Consider the following 20,556-nt stretch of genomic DNA (forward strand, 5'->3'; position numbering starts at 1 on the left):
CATTTTATTTCAAATTTATATTAATAATATTCTATAACTGTAATATTTTATGCTTTTAAGAATGATAAAATAGTCTATATTTTATCTTCCAGTTTAAAATATCTGCTAATACAACATAGTTTAATGGTTGACCTCGGTCTAAACTATAGATATTTTGACTTCAAATTCCATGTTATTTTTTCTACCTCTTGGGAGCTGCCTTTATATATAGTTCAACATGGCCCTTCTCTGGCAGAGGTCAAGAGTCCACCTTTTTGAAGTACCTGGTATTCCCTTATCAGGTGCTGGCTTCTGGGCCAAAAGACATACCTGGTCTATGATTAATATGTGGCAGGCCCTTGGTGAATGACAAGAAGGGCCTCTTTCTTCACAGTTGGCCTGCCCTTACTCCCATAGAATATCAGTATTCTTTTTTTATGCTCAACGTTCCGTTTATTTATTCCATAAACTTTTGTATCTCTTAGAACACCAAGCACAGGTACCATAAACAGAATCTATCTTAACCAAACATATCAAAATCTGGCCCAGAGGCTAAGTTCGAGATTCTCAAGAAACTTATTTCCAACTTCAGCTACCAAATTTTAAAGTTCTTATGCTTTCAAGTTTGACATTTAAAAGTACACTATTTTTTCTTTTCAGGGTGAAATATAATACAGGTACACAAAATACACAAATCACTAGTTACAGCCAATCAAATGTTGGCACTTAAATATCCTTATTACCAATACTCAGACCAAGGTACAGAACATCATCAGGACCCCAGAGTGTGGCTCAGGCCGCCCCCAGTCACTGTGACCCACCACGTGACTTTCACCACCTTAGATCAGCTTTCCTCATTTTGAATTTTGCAAAGGTGGAATCATGTAGTATAATCCCCTCATTACTGGCTTGTTTCATTCAGCTCCGCTTGTGAGATTCAGCCACGTTGTAGCACATAGCTGTGGTCAGTTCATTTTCGTTGCTTCATGATAGTTGTGTTAGTTTTCTACCATTTATTTCACATTCCACTGTGGATGAACATTATAATTGTTTTCAGCTGTTGGCTATTTTGAATAATGCTGCCATAAATATTCTCATCCATGTCTCTTGGTGCATTTGTGCATGCATTTCCTTTGGGTATAGACCAAAGAGTATAATTTTTGGGTCGTAAGGTAGGCATTCATTCAAAATCAGTAGATAATATCAAACAATTTTCAAAGCAGTTGTGCTATTGCTTGTTACCATCAGTCTTTCAATTTATCCATTTTGGATGGTGTGTCATGGTATTCTATTGTGGCCTTTATAAAATATTTCCCTAGATGCCTAAAAAATTAAACACATTTTATGTGTTCATTAACCATTTATTTAGATGTGCTCTTTTGTGAAATACCTATTCAAGTTGTAGGGGAAGAATAATTCCCATAGGTCCTTAGTTGGAATGGACCCTGTAACAAAAGGCAGATTAAGAAGAGAAAAACAAACAGAAGTGCATTTCATATGTACCTGGGAAGTACCCAGGGAATGAGCAGTTCTCAAAGATGTGGCTTTGAATTCCAGCTTATGTGGCATCTGCAACAAAGGACAGTAAATTTTTAGAGCAGTGACAAGACAAGGGGACAGTCCATTGGTCTCCAGAGACTGCAACTTGGAGGAAGGCAGATAACTGTCAGATAAAGGCGAGCTGGTGAGGCTTGCTCATGCAGAGTCCTCCGGGACCATCTCCAGGCAGATAAGGACCTATGTTGTTGTCAGTGGGTAACTTTTTTCTTCCTGGTAGAAGGGGTGGGCAGGATTCCCTTTGTCTTTGTAAATCTATGTCTGGCTTTTAGGCAAATAGAGCACGGAGAACTTCTCTGTTTCTGCTTCTTCTTAATCGTCTTCAGCTCAACAATTCTTCACATATTAGGGTCCATATTCTGCTCTCCCTGCAAGTCTCTTGCCTGCTTTTCTCTATAGGGTTGTCTTTTTCTTGTTGATTACTAGGGTTTCTGGATGCTAGTCCTTTGGAGGTTGTCTGTGATGCAAAGATTTTTTGTTACTCCGAGGCTCGCCTTGTCACTCCCTTATTAATGTCTTTTTTGATGAACGCACTTTCTTAAATTTAACACAGCTCTGTTAGTCTTTTCATTTATGTCTTTTCCAAGGTCATGAAGATATTCTGTCATTCTCTAGAACTCTTTTTGCTTTATGTTTCACAGTTAGGTCTTTAATCCACCTGGAATTGATTTTATGTCCTGTGATTCATTTACTTCCCTATGGGTGTCAGCACCATTTACTGGAGAGACCATTATATCCTCATTGTGTTTCAGGGCCACCTTCGTGGTGTAGCAAATGACCATATGTAGTTGCTCATGCCAGTTTTCCAAAGAGGTTATTCCATTTTTATAAGATCGTTTGTCCTTATGTCAGTACCAGAGTGTCTTAATTATGGTCTAGTAAGTCTTGATATCTGGAAGAGATGTTCTTCTTCCTTGTTTTTCTCCTTAACATTGCCCCTTTTTACTGAATTGGTTAAGTATTTTTTTATAATAATTATTTCATTTCTTCTTCTTTTTTTTGAGACAATCTCGCACAGTCACCCGGGCTGGAGTGCAATGGCACTCACTGCAACCTCGGCCTCCCGGGTTCAAACAATTCTCCTGCCTCAGCCTCCCCAGTAGCTGGGATTACAGGTGCCCACCACCACACCTGGCTATTTTTTTGTATTTTTAGTAGAGATGGGGTTTCACTATGTTGGCCAGGCTGGTCTCGAACTCCTGACCCCATGATCCGCTCTCCTCGGCCTCCCAAAGTGCTGGGATTATAGGTGCGAGCCACTGCGCCCTGCCTAATTATTTAATTTCTTAGTCTTAGTTGGTTCAGGCTGCTGTAGCAAGCTTACCATTGACTGGGTGGCTTAAATAGCAAACATTTAATTCTCACAGTTCTGGGGCCTGGAGGTCTGAGATCAGGCTGCCAGCATGGTTGGGTTTGGGGTGAGGGTCTTATTCTAGGCTCACAGATGGCTACTTTCTTACAGTGCCCTCACATGGCACTGCCCTCACAGAGGGAGAGATTGGGCGGCTGGGGAAGAGAGAGACGTGCTCCTTATATAAGAACACTTATCACGAGGGCTCCACCCTCCTGATCTAATCAGCTCTCAGAGGGCCCGCCTCCTAGTACCATCTCATTAGAGATCACTGAGGGTTCAGATTTCAACATAGACATTTTTTGGACACAGACATTTGGTTCATTACTCGGTCGTTATACACTCTTCTAAAACCAGTGATCCTGCTAAGAGAACATAACAGGTGTCCTTGACCTACCAAGTCAAATATACATAAGCAGGTTCACTCCTTTGCACTCAGTGCAGGAAATTCAGGCTGCCCTAATTCCATTTAGCTTCCTCCCACCTTATGTATTATTATTGCCATTATTTTAATTCTGCATTATTGTCGTTTTAATCAACAATTCTGTTTAGATTTACTCACCTATTTCAAGCTTCCCCTCTCTTCCTTCTTCAGGTTTTAGCAGCAGTCATTTTCCCTGCAGATGAATACATTTCCTTGAGCATTTTCTTCAGTGTGGTTCCAATGCTGACACACTCTGTCAATTTTGTTTGTTCCAATGTGTCTTAATTTTACTTTTGTCTTTGAGATATATTTTTCTAGAACCTAACTAAATTTAAAATCTTGTTGTTTTTTTTTTCAATTTGAAGATATCTTTTTATTCTCTTCTGGTTTTTATATCATTTCGAGTGAGACATTTGTTTTAAGTCTTATGGAGACCACTTCAAAAGTAATTTGCTTTTTTTCTCTACTTGCTTTTTCTTTTGTTTTTAGGGATTTTTCCATCCTGTGTCTAGGTGTGGTGTTTTGCATTTATCTTGTTTGGGGTTTGTAGAACTTCTTGAATATGTGGCTTGGGGGCTTCCATGAATTTTGGAAAATTATTATTTTTTGCCTCTTTATTTTTCTCTTGTTTTTCTGGAAATTCAGTTATAAGTAATGTAGACCATCTTACCACATCTCTGCATCTCTTCTGTTCTTTCTGTAATTCTCATTACATTGTCTGGATAATTCTTTCTGACCTATCTCAGTTTAATAATTTCATCTTTAGCTTTTTATAATTTTCTCTTAAATCCATTAGCATGCTGTTATTGCAGTCCTAGAACATCCACTTGGATTTAGAAAAACAGTTTCTGGTTCTTTACAGGAATTCTCAGTGTAGCCTTTATTTCCTTACATGTATTAACCCTTGCTATTTTGAAGTCTGTATCTGATAATGCCATTATCTGACTCACTTATGGGTGTACTATTTCTCTTTATTTTAAATAATTTTTTCTTATCTCCTTATGCATAATCATTTCAGACTGGGCATAGGCATTGTATTTGAAAACTTGTAGAGCTAATTTGAGTCTCTGGATGATGCCATCTTTCTACACAGAGGGTTTCAATTGGCTACCAGAGGGTAACTAGGCTAGGGAGTTCGAAGGCCAGGATTACTTTGACTCCTCAGGGATCGGCATGGCTCAAAGCTTGGATACTGATTTTGTCTGAGAGTCAGTGTGTTTCTGGTTGCTCTTAATTCTATAATATAACTCTTTGTGTCCCAGCCTAAATCATAGGTGCTTACCATAGCCACTGTCTGTACCTGAAGTGCCTTAAATTCCAGTTTCTGTCTCTGTCTCTGGGAATCTGTCAAGGGCTCTGTTCATCTTTACTTGTTCTGCAGCTTATTTCAGAATAAAGAGAAGCTTTTAGGGGTAAAATTGGCCCACATGCCAGAAACACCTGTCTATGTTTTATTTTTCTCTCCAACCTTGGCTGGGTAAATTTTTATTACTACATTAGCTTTCTGACACCTTTAAATACATTTAAACAATATTTTCTCAGATTTTCTTCTTGTTCACATTGAGGAGGATTCATCTGATATTAGCAGAGGTGGAACTCATCTACACAGCGATATCTTAACCGCATATTAGATAAATCTATTTCACAAGAATGTTGTACATACGCACGGGAAAGTATTAGGACCCACCCATGTAGCTAAGGTCCCGAGACCCTGCCCCTCTCCCACCAGCCCTCTCCTCCATGGCTGTGATCGTGCTAAAAAAGATAGTGCTCGCATAACAATGCCATCCTTTTGCTCTGAAATGTTCACAGCATTGGGACATCTGCCCGCTTTGATGTTTTTCTGTTATTAACTGCCTATGAGATCAGCATGGAGACTGTCATGCCTCAGACACTGCGTGGACCACCTGGAGGTTCCACCTGTGATCCCACCTGCCCTAGAACCTGCAGTTCTGGCCACCACCACCCCTTCCTCCTTGAAGATGGCTTTCATGCTCAGGTTTCATCACAGCCCTCATCCAAGTCTGCCTTGGTTGCAGTGCACATGGCAGCTGATGATTGGAAACCTTGCTGGTTCACTGTTACGGCTGTCATTTGCTGGACCATTACCGTGTGCCTGACACTGCCATTACGTGCTTTCCTTATAGGTCTCGATTACTTCTCACATCATTCAGCAATTTCATCTTTCTATGTCCACTTTACAGATTAGGAAATAGCCCCAGGAGATTAATTTGATTGCCCAAGATTATACAGGAAGACTGTGGAGGATCCCAGGAGTGGACTCCGGTTGGGCTGACTCCAAAACCTGTGCTTCTGAGCCTTGCGCCTTACTGCTTTGTTTAAGCACTTTGTGCAAAGAGAATCACCTCAGTTTCTAGAAAAGACAATTTAGGGGCAGAGAGGGACTCATCCCCATGTATGAGCAATGTGCAACACTATCTACTTTGATTTTATTTAATAGCACTTTAATCAAGGAAACCCAAACTTATTATCACCTGCAGGTAGACAAGTAGTACATTTTATAGACTTTCTTTACTGCTTTTTATTTGTTTTTGGCTTTTTGTTGTATTTCTTTTTGCTTGAAGATGGATAATTTCAAACTCCCTGGATAAATTTTCCCTCTGTATATGTGTATAAATGTCATGTACCATAGAATGACATTCCAGTCAACAACAAACCACGTACATGAGGATGAGCTCATAAGATTATAACACGATATTTTTATTGTACCTTTTCTATGTTTGGATATGTTTAAATACACAAATGCTTATCACTGGGTTGCAATTGCTTACAGTATTCAGTATAGTCACCTGCTGTACAGGTTTGTAGCCCAGGAGTGATACACTGTTCCCTGTAGCCTAGGTGTGTAGTGGGCTGTACCATCAAGGTTTGTGTAAGTCCACTGTATGATGTTCACACAACAATGAAATCACCAAAAGACCATGTCTCAGAACATATCCCAGTTGTCAAGTGACACATGACTGTGTATGTGATGGGTAATTTTATGTGTCAATTTGGCTAGATCATGGCAACCAGTTTTTGGTCAACCCCCAAATGTTGCTATGAGCCTGTTTTTCAGATGTGAGTCACATTTAATCAGTATTCCTGAAACTGTAAAACTGCTAGAAGAAAACAGGGGAAAGCTCCACAAGATTGTTCTGGGCAATGATTTTCTGGATATGACTGCAAAACCCAGACAACAAAAGTGAAAAACAGATAAATAGGATTAGATCAAAGTAGAAGTCCCTGCACAGCAAAGGAAACAATGAACAAAGAGGCAACCCACAGTATGGTATGGTAGAAAATGTTTGTAAACCGTACATCTGATAAAGAGTTAATATCCAAAATATACAAGGAATTCAACACCTCAACAGTAAGACGACAAAAAACCTGATTAAAAAGTTGGCAAAGGACCTGAACAGACATTTCTCCAAAGAAGACATACAGACGTCCAATAGATTCATGAAAAATGCTCAATATCACCAGTCATCAGGTGGATGCAAATTAAAGCCACGAGGAAATATCACCTGACCCATGTTAGTATGGCTATAATCAAAAAGATGAAAGATCACAAGTACTGGTGAGAACTCAGAGAAAAGAGAATCCTGGTACACTGTCACCGGGGGAGTAAATGAGTGCAGCCATTATGGAAAATAGTATGGAACTGCCTCAAAAAACTAAAAATAGAACTACCATGTGATTTAGCAACCCCACTTCTGTGTATCTATCCAAAGGACTTGAAATCAGGATCTAAAAGAGACATCGGCACTCCCGTGTTCACTGCAGCCTTATTTACAATAGCCAAGAATGAATGAATTCATTCATTCTTGAGTGAATGTAAGTTTCCATTGGACCAAGAAGAAAGACAATGTGGTGCACATACACAATGGAATATTATTCAGCCCTAAAAAAGGAAGAAGGCAATTCTGTCATTTGCAGCAAAATGGATGAACCTGGAGGACATTAGGCTAAGTGAAATAAGCCAGGCAGAGAAAGGCAAGTACTATGTGATCTCACTTATATGTGGGATCTAAAACAGCTAAACTCAGAGAAAGAGAGTGTAGGACAGTGGTCACCAGAGTCTCAGTGGCAGGAAAGTGAATGGGGAGATGTTGGTGAAAGGGTGCAAAGTTTGGAATAAGTTTTCCAGATCTATCGCCCAGCAAGGTGACTATTGTCAATAAGAATGTATTGTGTATTTCAAAATAGCTAAGAGTAAATTTCAAACATCTTACCATAAAAATGGTAAGTGAGGCGTTGAATATGTTTATTAGTTTGACTGAATCATTCCATGATATATGTAAATCAAAACATCATATTGCACCCCACAAATGTATATAATTATGATTTTTCTCATTAAAAAAACGAATAAAAAATATTAAATCAGTAGACTTTGAGAGAAGTAAATTACTTGCTATAATTGGGGTGGGGCTTATCCAATCAGTGGAGGCCTTAGTTGGAAAAGACTGACCTCTCTCAGAAAAAGAGGGAATTCCACCTCTCTGTTGCCTTTGGACTTGAGCTGCAACATCACCTCCTCCCTGGATCCCTTGCTTACTGGCCTGCCCTGCACATTTCAGACTTGCCAGCACTTACAAATGAGTGAGGCAATTCCTCTTTAAAATAAATCTTTACCTCTATCTCTATTTCTATCTCTATCTCTATATGTATGTGTGTGTGTGTATACACACATTACACATCCTATTGGTCTGTTTCTGTGGAGAACCCTGCCTAATGTATTTGTGTGAATGAGTATTTCATTTGTGAGTAGATTATTGAGTCTCAAGCCTTTGTAGACATACTCACATTTAATGCCACTCATGTCCTGGGGAAAATCTCTGTGAGCAGAGCATGATTTTCTGTGGGCCATTAGAAACAGTGTTCTAGCAGCCCACTATTGAACACTGGAACAGTTTTCCAAAATCTCAATGCATAGTATTATTTTTAAATGGTCAAAAACACTCTGTGGAGCACGTGCAAGAATGCTGTATAATAGAATGGTTTCCGAAGCAATGTAGAAGAACTACATGAACTCATGGAATCATGAAAACTTTAAGTGAAGAGAAAAACTTAGGTTCTGGCACCAATCCCTCTCATTTGGAACTGAGAAAATGGGGAACCAATTAGGGCTTGGGACTTACTCAAGACCTCTCTGCAGGGGACTTCATTTCTGACGCTCCCAAAGTAGTCTGGGCCTGAAGGCCTTCTGTGTGATGGAAGCTGCCCAGAGCTGCAAAGCTCCCTGAACAGGGCCTGCAGGGGCTGCAGGGGCTCTGCTGGCTTCAGGAGTATGGAGGACCAGCCCACAGATGGCGGCCACCCACTGCTGTAGGCTGTAGTGAAGACCAGGGGTTGGGTGAGTGGACGAGGGTGGTTCTGGATCCTTCAGTCACATCACTATGGATTGAGGGTATAACATTAAGCAACATTTAAAATTTAGCTCCTCACACTAAATACCTAATCATAAAAAAGAGCATGATTTAGAATTTATGCCATGATATTTAACTATGATTTAGATACATGAAAACCACTATTGGGAAAATAGCCATCTGTAGATGAATAATTAGTGTGTGCACTTATCAAGAACAAAAATTCTGTTAGAATTCTGAACACAAGGAATTCCTGGAGATGAGAAAAATCCCCTGGATAAGGAGGAAACTCACTGTTACTGGATATCTCGCCTGGGTCACGCGCTCTGTACTAATGATTGCATGTCATTTTCACAAAAACTCAAAGAAATAGGTAATATTATACCTGCTTAGAGATTGTGAAAATTAAGCTCAACTGGTTTAAGGAATTCAGCCAGGTTTTTCGAGCTGGTGAAGGTAGCTCATTCCCACTCAACTTTAGGCATGCTAAAAGTAGGCCATCTACCATCTCTTCGCTATCACAAGGGTAGGGACACTTCTCATGTAAAGGACCAGACAGCACAGTGTTTAGGCTTTGTGGACCATACAGTGTCTGCTCGACTATCCAACACTGTCATTGTAACAAGAAGGCAGTCTTGTATTATATAAGCAATATATCAATGAATGAACTTGGCTGTGTTCCAGTAAAACCTTATTTATAAGAACAGGAGGTGGAATGAATTTGGTTTACCGGCTGCAGTTTGCTGACCCGGCTCTATTACCTTGTCCTTGAGGATGGCTGACTTAGCTGATGGGCTTTTATCCATCACTGTGTGAATATATACTATGTACATGTGAATGTTGGATAAACTCCAGCTCATTAATAATGACATTGTTAGTGTCCAGCCAACACTGTGTTTACGGTTGAGAATATGATGCTTTTACTCACTTAAGTCTTACATTGAACAGACTGCTTTTTCACACTGCCATAAAGATATTACCTGCAAGCTGTCAGTGGATGTACCTTTCTGGCATCTGAAGGTTGGTGGCCCTCTTTTCACAGCTCCACTAGGCAGTGCCCCAGTGGGGACTCTGTGTGGCAGCTCCAACCCCACATTTCCCTTCTGCACTGCCCTAGCAGAGGTTCTCCATGAGGGTTCTGCCCCTACAACAAACTTCTGCCTGGACATCCAGTTCCAAAGTCACTTCCACATTTTCAGGTTATCTTTATAGCAGTGCCCCACTCTGCTGGTACCAATTCTCTATTATTAGTCCGTTCTCACATTGCTATAAAGATACTACCTGAGACTGGGTAAGTTATAAATAAAAGAGGTTTAATTGACTCACAGTTCTGCATGCCTGGGGAGACCTCAGGAAACTTACAGTTGTGGTGGAAGGTGAAGGAGAAGCAAGCAAGCACCTTCTTCACATGGTGTCAGGAGAGAGAGAGAGAAGGGGGAGCTGCCAACCACTTATAAACCATGAGCTCTGGTGAGAACTCACTCACGGTCATAAGAACAGCATGGCGGAAACTGTTCCTGTGATTCAGTCACCTCCCACCAGGTTCCATCCTCGAAACGTGCGGATTACAATTCGAGATGAGATTTGGGTGGGGACACACAGCCAAACAATATCACTTTCCCCTTCAGTTGAGGCATCAACATTGCATTGGACTTCTTAGAATATGAAGTCATTCTAGTAGGGTTCCAAGTATCTTTATTTTCAAAGTAATTTGTCTTTCAGATGTTCAGTGTGAATTCTCTAGGGCAGAATTCTCACTGAATGTTGGACAAGGATAGGGAGTAAGTGCTTTTCTGACTGACAACCATTGCAGCCGTCATGACGGGCTGGGAGATGCCTCGTTTGGCAATACAGAATGTGCAGCAGAATTAGACAGGCTGCCCAGGGGACACGACAGATAGGGATGGAAGCAGTATTGAAACAACCAGATGGACAGGATGAAGCACGTGATCTTCTACAGCATCTCTCTCTCTTTTTTTTTTTTTTAGTCTCTTTAAAGGGCCGGGTGAAGAGGGATTGGGGCCACCATCAGCACCATCAGGCAAGCAGACTGTGAAATCAATGTTTCAGGCACCTTCATGTGTTGGCCTTTGGGCATCCATAATAAGGAGTATTTACCTTAGTTTGGCTACTGTTTGTCTTTGGAGTCAGACAAGAAAGAGATTAATAGAAGAACAATGCTATTTCACTGTTTGGATGTGAGAAAACCAGCAAGCTTCCAACATCATGTTTTATCCAGCTTGGATTTCCCTACCCTCGGTGTCATGATGGTCCTTTGAAGCAAAACAGGATGGGTCGCCCCTCACGTGGAGCCCTTGTGCATGCATTGTTCTCAGTGACAAAAGGAGGCTTAGAGGTTAGTGTAGACGCCGCTGTGCAGAACCAGCCACTGCCCTGGAAGGCGATCAACATTCATCAGGGAGAGGATGCATGCACCCCTGCTTGGGGAAAAAGCCTACCTTTCCAGCTGTCTGCAAGGTCCTGGTTGGTCTGACTTTGCTCTCTACAGCTGGAATTCTCAGATGTGAGGTGTGGACTTGTTGAGGTATGGATTCTTTATTTTATTTTATTTTATTTTATTTTATTTTATTTTATTTTATTTTATTTTTTTGAGGTGGAGTTTTACTTTGTTGCCTAGGCTGGAGTGCAGTGGCGCGATCTCAGCTCACTGCAACTTCCGCCTCCTGGGTTCAAGCCATTCTCATGCCTCAGCCTCCCAAGTAGCTGGGATTATAAATGCGCCATGCCTGGCTAATTTTTTTAGCCTGTATTTTTAGTAGAAGCAGGGTTTCACCATGTTGGCCAGGCTGGTCTCGAACTCCTGACAAGTGATCTGCCCGCTTCGGCCTCCCAGAGTGCTGGGATGACACTGCACCTGGCTTCTTTTTAATGGCAGCAGTGGCAGTGTGATAACTCTTTCCTATTCACAAGCCACACATTCAAGAAGCTTTGGAAGCACATTGTAAATCATGGGGAAACGTTCACCTTTCAATGACTTCCATTTTGAAGGAGACATCTGTCTTTGGTTTAGGAGCTCGTCAGAAGATTTCTATAAATAGCAATATCAGGAACAAGAGAATAAATAAAGTTATGCACTAACACTGACTCAGTGATGCACAATGCACAGAGTTAGACTCAAGATTGGTGTTGGTTGGGGTTGGCTTTTATTTCATTTTTATTATTATTATTTTTTTAGACAGAGTCTTGCTGTCGCCCAGGCTGGAGTTCAGTGGTGCAATCTGGGCTCACTGCAAGCTCCGCCTCCTGGGTTCTCGCCATTCTCCTGCCTCAGCCTCCCGAGTAGCTGGGACTACAGGCGCCCGCCACCACACCTGCCTAATTTTTTGTATTTTTAGTAGAGATGGCGTTTCACCGTGTTAGCCAGTATGGTCTCGATCTCCTGACCTCGTGATCTACCCACCTCAGCCTCTCAAAGTGCTGGGATTACAGGCGGGAGCCACCGCACCCGGCCGGGATTGGCTTTTAAAAGGAAAGCAGAGGCTGCACACAGTGGCTCATGCCTGTAATCCCACCACTTTGGGAGGCCAAGGTGGGTGGATCAGGAGGTCAGGAGATTGAGACCATCCTGGTTAACACCGTGAAATCCCATCTCTACTAAAAATACAAAAAAAAAAAAAAATTAGCTAGGCATGGTGGTGGGCGCCTGTAGTCCCAGCTACTCGGGAGGCTGAGGCAGGAGAATGGTGTGAATTTGGGAGGCAGAGCTTGCAGTGAGCCGAGATTGCGCCACTGCACTCCAGCCTGGGTGACAGAGCAAGACTCCGTCTCAAAAAAAAGGAAAGCAGAAAGGTTATGGGGCTATATGTCTGGGTACATGCATGCATTTGCATACATTCTGTAGTTGTACAGGTATTACAGATTAAATTGTTTCTCCCCAAATTCATATGTTGGAATTCTAACCGCCAGTACCTCAGACTGTGTCATTATCTGGAAGCAGGGTCATTGCAGGTGTGTTAGTTAAGATGAAGCCTTACTGGAGTAGCGTGGGCTCTTAACCAATATGACTGGCACCCTAATAAATGGGGAATCTGGACACGAGTACATGGATACAGGGAGAATGCTGTGTGAACATGAAGGCAGACACAACAGTGACACTCCCACCAAGGTGCTCTGCTAAGACAGCCCTGGCAAACTTGTCCAGGGTGCTCTGTATATTATATACCCATCTTTATATACATGTTATAGACGTGTGTGTGTGCAGCATACATGTACACATGCATTGAATGTGTCTTCCAAATATATAAAGAAGATCAGTCATGCCCCTACCCATACTCCAAAGTCCTTGTAGCCTTCCCTCTTCACAGGCCCAAGAGCAGTCTGGGATTATAGGCAACCTGTAGTAGTCCATTTTCACGCTGCTGATAAAGACATATCCGAGACTGGACAATTTACAAAAACAAAAACAAAAAACAAAAAAACAAAAAACAAAACAAGTTTATTAGACTTACAGTTTGAAATGGCTGGAAAGACCTCACAATCATGGTGGAAGGCAAGGAGGAGCAAATCACATCTTACATGGATGGTGGCAGGCAAAGAGGGAGCTTGTGCAGGGAAACTCCCGTTTTTAAAACCATCAGATCTCATGAGACTGATTCACTATCATGAGAACAGTATGGGAAAGACCTGCCCCCATGATTCAATCATCTCACACATGTGAGTCCCTCCCACAACATGTGGAAATTATGGTAGCTACAAGATAAGATTTGGGTGGGGACACAGAGCCAAACCATATCACAACCCCAGCTGACACACTTGCCCCTCTTTTTCTGTTCCCATCTGATGCTGAAGGTGCCCTGCTGCTACTTCTCAATGGTCTGCTTCCCATCCTTTGGTCATATCTGAAGAGCCCTGTTGGGACATAAGCAGACTTCTGGGTACGTACATTGTCCTGTGCAGAGTGTTTGGGAACTCTGCTGAACACTGTCTCCACCAGTTAAGAAGTGAATATTTGATCCCAGTCTTAAAAATATTCAGGTTCCTAAGGAGGAAGTAACATCAGGAACAGGAACAATTTCGAGCGGGAACAATTTCTATTCTCTCCCTCCTCCCAACTTCCATCCTCCAGTAGGCCCAGTGTGTGTTGTTCCCCTCTGTGTGTCCATGTGTTCTCGTCATTTAGCTCCTGCTTATAAGTGAAAATGTGCTGTATTTGGTTTTCTGTTCCTGCATTATATTTCTAAGGATAATGGCCTCCAGCTCCACCAATGTTCCTGCAAAAGACATGATTTTGTTCTTTTTTATGGCTGCATAGTATCCCATGATATATATGTACCACATTTTCTTTATCCATTCCACCATTGATGGGTGTACTCGATGCAAATAATCCCTGTTGTGTGCTCTTAATCAGGGGTCCCAACCCCTGGGCCATGGACCAGTACTGGTCCATGGCCTGTAAGGAACCAGGCCACACAGCAGGAGGTGAGTGGCAGGTGAGTGAGCATTACTGCCTGAGCTCCACCTCCTGTCAGATCAGTGGTGGCATTACATTCTTACAGGAGCTCAAACCCCACTGTGAAATGTGCATGAAGGATCTAGGTTGCACACTCCTTGTGGGATAGTTTTATCTTGAAACCATTCCCCCTTCTCTGTCCATGGAAAAATTGTCTCTCATAAAACTGGTCCCTTATGCCAAAAAGGCTGGGGACTGCTGTTCACAAGCATATAAGTCCAGCATTAATAGACTGCCTCTGCTTACGTGACAGTGTGATCAGCACAGCCCAGGTGCAGTGTACAGCCGTCTATAACTCTGTGTGTGTATCCAGGTAAGCATGTAGACCAGAGAAGCCTAGGAGGAGGTATATGTTATTTGGACCTTTATATTTTAATAGTTTTATTTTCCTTTTCAGTTTCAGTGAAGGCTTCAGCTGTATGTGAACATTTATGACAAAATGCACTCGAGCATCTAGAGTCATCTTAAGATGGAAATTACTTTTCTTCATAGTTGGATAGCTTCAAGTTGGCTATGATGATTTTTATATCCTGTGTCCAAACAAAGAAGAAAATAACCCATCCTTCCAAAACCCAAGACCATGTTCATGTGCATTGGAGGCACAAGACTGAATGAGAGAAACTGTGTTAAAGTCAGATTCCATGGGCATGTCTGTCCGCTTTTGCAAAGAACATGTTGGTGGAAACATGTTCCACATGTCAGGGGTTACCCTGATTCTTTGAATTTAATGGAGGGGCTGGCAAAGAAAGCTGGAGGATTTGGGAAGCCTGAAGCCTGCCCTTCCTGGCAGCATCAGAAAGCAAGGGGAGATGTTGGTGTACAGGCAAAAGTCAGCTCTCAACACAGGTGATGGAGGACTGTGTATGCAGCCAGGGATAAAGAATCCAGGAGGGGCCTGAAGATGGGTGGAACCAATGAAATGAATCATCCCAGGTGTACCATCTCTTGTTTGGAAATATCCTAGCCCATTCCTACCGTCCTTTTGTTTAAACCACCTCCTTTTCTGAATGGCTGTGCCTTTTCCTTCTTGTCTTCTGATCATGCACGGACTCCGGCTCCCAGCTTGACCTGAGCGTTTGCAGGAAGCACACTAAGGTTTGGGTAACTCAGTTGCTGTTACTTGCTCCATGTGCTGTCCACCATGCTACGTGCTGATCTAGCAGGTGACATTGTGCTCTGCTTCTTCACCAGGGCTCTCTAGAGACACGGTTTTGACTCCAGGGCTGGAGAAAACATCAATACCAGAAGTGGATGTATACTTCGAGGAGGAAGGTCTTGGATTCCCAGGGAGTAGGCGGTCATCTGTGCCGCAGGTTGGTGTTGGCCATGATCACACCAAGTCTCACTGAGTCACAATGAGAGGAAGCTACACAGAGAAATAACAAGTGAGAATGGCAGGAGCGTGCCTGGTTAATGACAGGCAGTGGCATTTGTTCAACGGCACACATTCATTTATCCCATTTTAAAACGGTGCCACCGAGCTGCAAGGCAAGGAAGCTACTTAACTTACCATCCACAAACACCTGGTGTACTGATCATTTCTGCTGCTTGCTTAACTTTGTTTTTCCTAGTCAGTAGATCCAGAATAGAAGGCTGTTCCCCTTCCCTTTTATTCAAAAGAATTCATTTAATCAGGACTTCTAAAGTGAAGTTTTCCAAAAAACTTTAAAAAATATTCATTTTAAATTTTTGTGGGTACATAGTAGGTATATATATATATATATTTATGGGGTACATGAGATGTTTTGATATAGGCATACAATGCATAATGATCTTATCAGGTAAACAGTGAGTCCATCAGCTCAAGCATTTATCCTTTGTGTTACAAACAATCCAATTACACTCTATCAGTAATTTTAAAATGTACAATTATTTTTGACTATAGTCATCCTGTTGTGCCCCCATATGCTAGGTCTTATTCATTCTTTCTTACTATCTTTTTGTACCCATTAACCATCCCCCTGCCACTTCTCCCACCATCCTTCCCAGCCTCTGGTAACCATCCTTCTACTCTCTATCTCCATGAGTTCAGTGGTTTTAGTTTTTATCACCCACAAATAAGTGAGAACATGCAAAGTTTGTCTTTCTGCCAAGACATGTTTTTAAACTGAGGTAAAATTCATGTAACATAAAATTTACCATGTTAGCAACCTTACAGTATACAATCTACTGGATTTTAATACTTTCCCTGTGCACTGTGCACTCTCACCTCTACCTAGATCCCGAACATTTCACCCCCCACGAAAATGAAACAATGCGCCCGTCAGTAGACACTCTTCATTCTCCCACCCAGTCCCTGGCAAGCGCTAATCTATTCCTGTCTCAATTGACTTGTGAATTCTGGACATTTCACGGAAGTGCAATCATACAGTACGTGGCCCTGATGTGGGGTTTCTTCCACTCAGCGCAGCAACTTCAAGCTTCTTTCATGCTGCAGCATGTGTTAATACTTCATTCCTTTTCATGGCAAAATAAATCCCGTTAGCTGGATCTACTGCGTTTTGTTTATCCATCATTGCTTGATGTACTTTGGGACTGTTTCCATCATTTGGTTATAGCGATACATTAAATACCTTTCTTTTGTTATTTTTGCCACACGTCTTCGAAAATAGACAACTCATTCTTCTGAACACATCCCAGAATACACGTCCTCGGTAGATTCTTGTCCAGGATTAAATAATGGCCTTTATTTTCTTAATATCCTTTTTGACAATTGGGATAAGGCAGCCAGAAGGTAACTGACTTCTATCAAGTTATGGAGCACATCGTACAGAGGCGAATGTAGGCCTTTCCAATTCTTGTCCCCAGATGGACTTGTGTGACTCTGCTGAGGTTAATTCTTTGCAGCACGCCCATCCCTCACGCATGCACGAAGTTCTGGAACTCTCCCCTGCTGCATGTTGCTGTGTAATTGTGGCCTGACTTATCCACCATGAGCATGAAGACTGTGACTCAGCAGAGATCAGGGCCACAGCAGGCATCCTTACACACCCATGTTTAGATGTGCAGAAGCTGAGAGCCTGTGTTTGTGAGAAGGAAGACAGGCTTAGGATTGAGGTGAGAAATACCTCTCATTGCAGAAGTGGTGTCCAATAGTCTGATTCATGCCTGTCCCTCAGTTAATCACGGTTTCTTAACTGCTGCTCTATTGACATTTTGGACCAGATAATTGTCCCGGGTGTTCCCCTGTGCTTTATAGGATGTTTGCAGCATGCTGGCCTGCACTCACTGGATGCCGATAGCACCACTCTGCCTTTCTCTCCCCATCATGATCATCTAAAGTCTCTCTCCAGGCATTGCCAAATGTCCCTTGGCGAGGGGCAAAAATCATTCTTGCTTGAGAACCACTGGATCAGATAAAATTAAACAGACTTTCTATTCCTCAGACTCTAAGCCTGGTGCTTGATGGGAATGTGGGGACAGATAACGCCCAAGGAAATTACAGGAGTAAGAGGGTTATCTGGAGCAGGAAAATGTGCCAGGTAAGATGCGTGTTTGCTTGGGTTTGGGATTTTCTTATCTGGGGACCGAGTGGCTGATTACAGGCTCAGGGCTCATTACTCCCAAATTACCCGTCTGTCACTGCTCATTAGAGGAGTTTCCATTTGAAATCTGTTTCTGGTTGTTGCCCTCTTTGAAGAGAAGAGTGAATGAGGTCACAGGGATTAATGGCTGATAAAAGCCTTTCTGTTTCAATATTTCTCCAAGGAAAACTAATCATCATGTTTTCTGAACGCAAAACTCCGAAATAAAGATATGGGGAGTAGCAGGCCCTCTCCAATCAGACAGGCTCAGGAAAGTTTCCCCTACCAAAATAGAGCTGCTTATAACAAAGTGGAGTGGAGAGAGGGTGCAAGAGGGAGCTCTCAGGCACCTGCCTGGAACCTGCCTCATCACAAGAAAAGCCTGCCGTCCCACACGCCACATGTGGCCCACGCCTTTTAGCAGAACCTTTCTCAAGAGCCTCCTGAAGACTTCAGGACTCTGGACAGGCCACCTGCTGAAGGACACTGACCCCAGCAGCGGTGTCTCCACCAAGAAAGGAACAGTGAGCAATGAACAGCGCCGATTCCTACACTGAGCCTCTGTGACCTGTGGACTTTGTTTCAAAACAGCTTGTGTGGGCTTCCTTTTGTCCATAAAAGCTTCCCCTTTGTCCCGGCCCCCTTGCTAGGACTGTGATCGTCGTAGAATGCACATCCCAAGTTGTGGCTCCCTCCACTATTTCCAAATAAACTTTCTGCTTGGAAAGTTGGTCTGGTACTCATTTTAGGTTGACTGTCTATGTAGAAATCTTTCCATTTTAGGTTGACTGTCTATGTAGAAATCTTTCCATGAACCTCCATGCCCTTTTTCCAAAACCTCCCTGGCAGGAAGTTCAAATAGGAAAATAAGGGCTACCAGCAGAATCGTTTAACCCAGCATTATACAATTTTAATCAAAGTCTTTGATGTGAGCGTTGCCTCTGCCAGGTAATGCTAGGGGTGCCATTACACGTTTCAATGTGCAATGAACGTTTTCCTCTGCGGTGGTGTTTTGCATGATGAGTCTGTGAGGGTGGGGGTGGGGGTGGGGGTTCTGCACAGTTCTCTTCCATAAAGCTATCTCTCCTTCACGCGGTCGCTTTGGCAGTTTTCCTTATTACCTGCTGTGTGTGCTGTTCTCCTTTTGACTTTTGATATCTGTGCTTTCAACCAACTCATTCTGAACTATGTTCCCCTTCATCAGCTGTTATCTTTCCTCACCTCCATGCAGCCTGGGAACTGCTGTGAAATCCAGCTCTGTTTTCCCACCCCAAACTTTCCTGTTTTGACTCCTTTCCAGGAGAGTCTTTCCCATTCATTTCCTTCTGTGATGTGTAAACACTGCCTCTGCTGCAAGTCACTCAGCCACCTCCCTCTGCTCTGCTTCACATCCGGGCTCTTAAATGTTTGTGTGTCCTTGTCTTTTTCACATTAGCCCATGAGCCAGCAGGAGTGAGGAGACCTGGGTTAAGTCTACCTTCTACCACTAAAGAGCTCTGTGTCCTTGCTCAGGCCATGGGTGGCTCTACCACACTGTTTCATTATAAAAGCATACCAGATGCTGTCTTTCCCTGTGGTATACCTAGGAGACTATGAGATGATCATATTTAAAATGCCTGGTAAAGTTAAAGTAAAAATGGAAAATTGTGTCTCTATTTATTTCTACTTACCTTATTTGCTGACTTCATCACAGACTTCTCCTTCTATCACTCTCTCTAGCATATTTTTTAATCCTGTTCGATCCTGGCATCTTTTACATTTCTCCTTGTTTCCAGTTTCTCATGTGCTCCGGGTAATGTAGTTCCCCCCGCCACCTCCAAAATTAACCATCTCTTGGCAAAGGAGGCACATCACCAGTCCCTCCCACACGCCAGTCCTTGCTGTCAGCACTTTATATGTGTTTTCTTTTTTCCAGTTTTTAATTTTATTTTTCCGTAAGTTATTGGGGTGCAGGTGCTATTTGGATGGATGAGTAAGTTCTTTGGTGGTGATTTGAGAGATCTTGGTGCATCCATCACCCAAGCAGTATACACTGCACCCAATTTGTAGTCTTCTATCCCTTGCCCCTCTCTCTCGCTTCCCCCTAAGTCCCCAAAGTCCATTGTATCATTCTTATGCCTTTGCATCATTCTTATGCCTTTGCGTCCTCATAGCTTAGCTCCCACATATCAGTGAGAACATACAACTTTTGGTTTTTCCATTCCTGAGTTATACTTAGAATAATAGTCTCCAATCTCATCCAGGTCACTGCAAATGTGGATAAAAAAACTGTGAGATATATATATATATATATATATATATATATATATATATATACACACACACACATACATACATATACACACACACAATGGAATACTACTCAGCCATAAAAAGGAATGAATTATGGTCCTTTAAAGGGTATGAAAGTACATGTAAGTTTCAGGGTCTCTTTCCTCTGAGATGCCTCTGGTACTGATGGCTCAGCTGGAACCAGGGATCCTCCAGCAAGTAAGTGTCTGCTTGACTCAAATATGCAGCCTCCCTTCTGGGTGGGAAACCCTCCTACCTACCTGGCCTCTTCTCACCTTCTCCCCAGTGGGATCATCGTGCAAGGAAATAGACCAAGACTTCCCAGCACTTCTTTCAACCTCTGCTTTCTCATTCTCATGTGTCCGTTTTTGGGAAAGTGGTCAGAGGAGAGAGAGACAAGAAGCCATAAAGGAGAGACTCAACCCTGCCTGGCCTGGAGAGGGCAGCATTCAGCCCAGACAGGACGTACTGGGCTCCTCTCCTGCCCTCTGGGAATGGCAGGGGCAGCTGCCTGGAGTACCGCGCGCAGGGTTCCCTAAGAAGGCGAATGGGGTCTGCACCGTGTAGGGTGGGGAGTGGGGGCAGTAATG

The sequence above is a fragment of the Pan troglodytes genome, chromosome 4, assembly GCF_028858775.2.
Source record: "Pan troglodytes isolate AG18354 chromosome 4, NHGRI_mPanTro3-v2.0_pri, whole genome shotgun sequence".
NCBI classification, from domain to species: Eukaryota; Metazoa; Chordata; class Mammalia; order Primates; family Hominidae; genus Pan; species Pan troglodytes.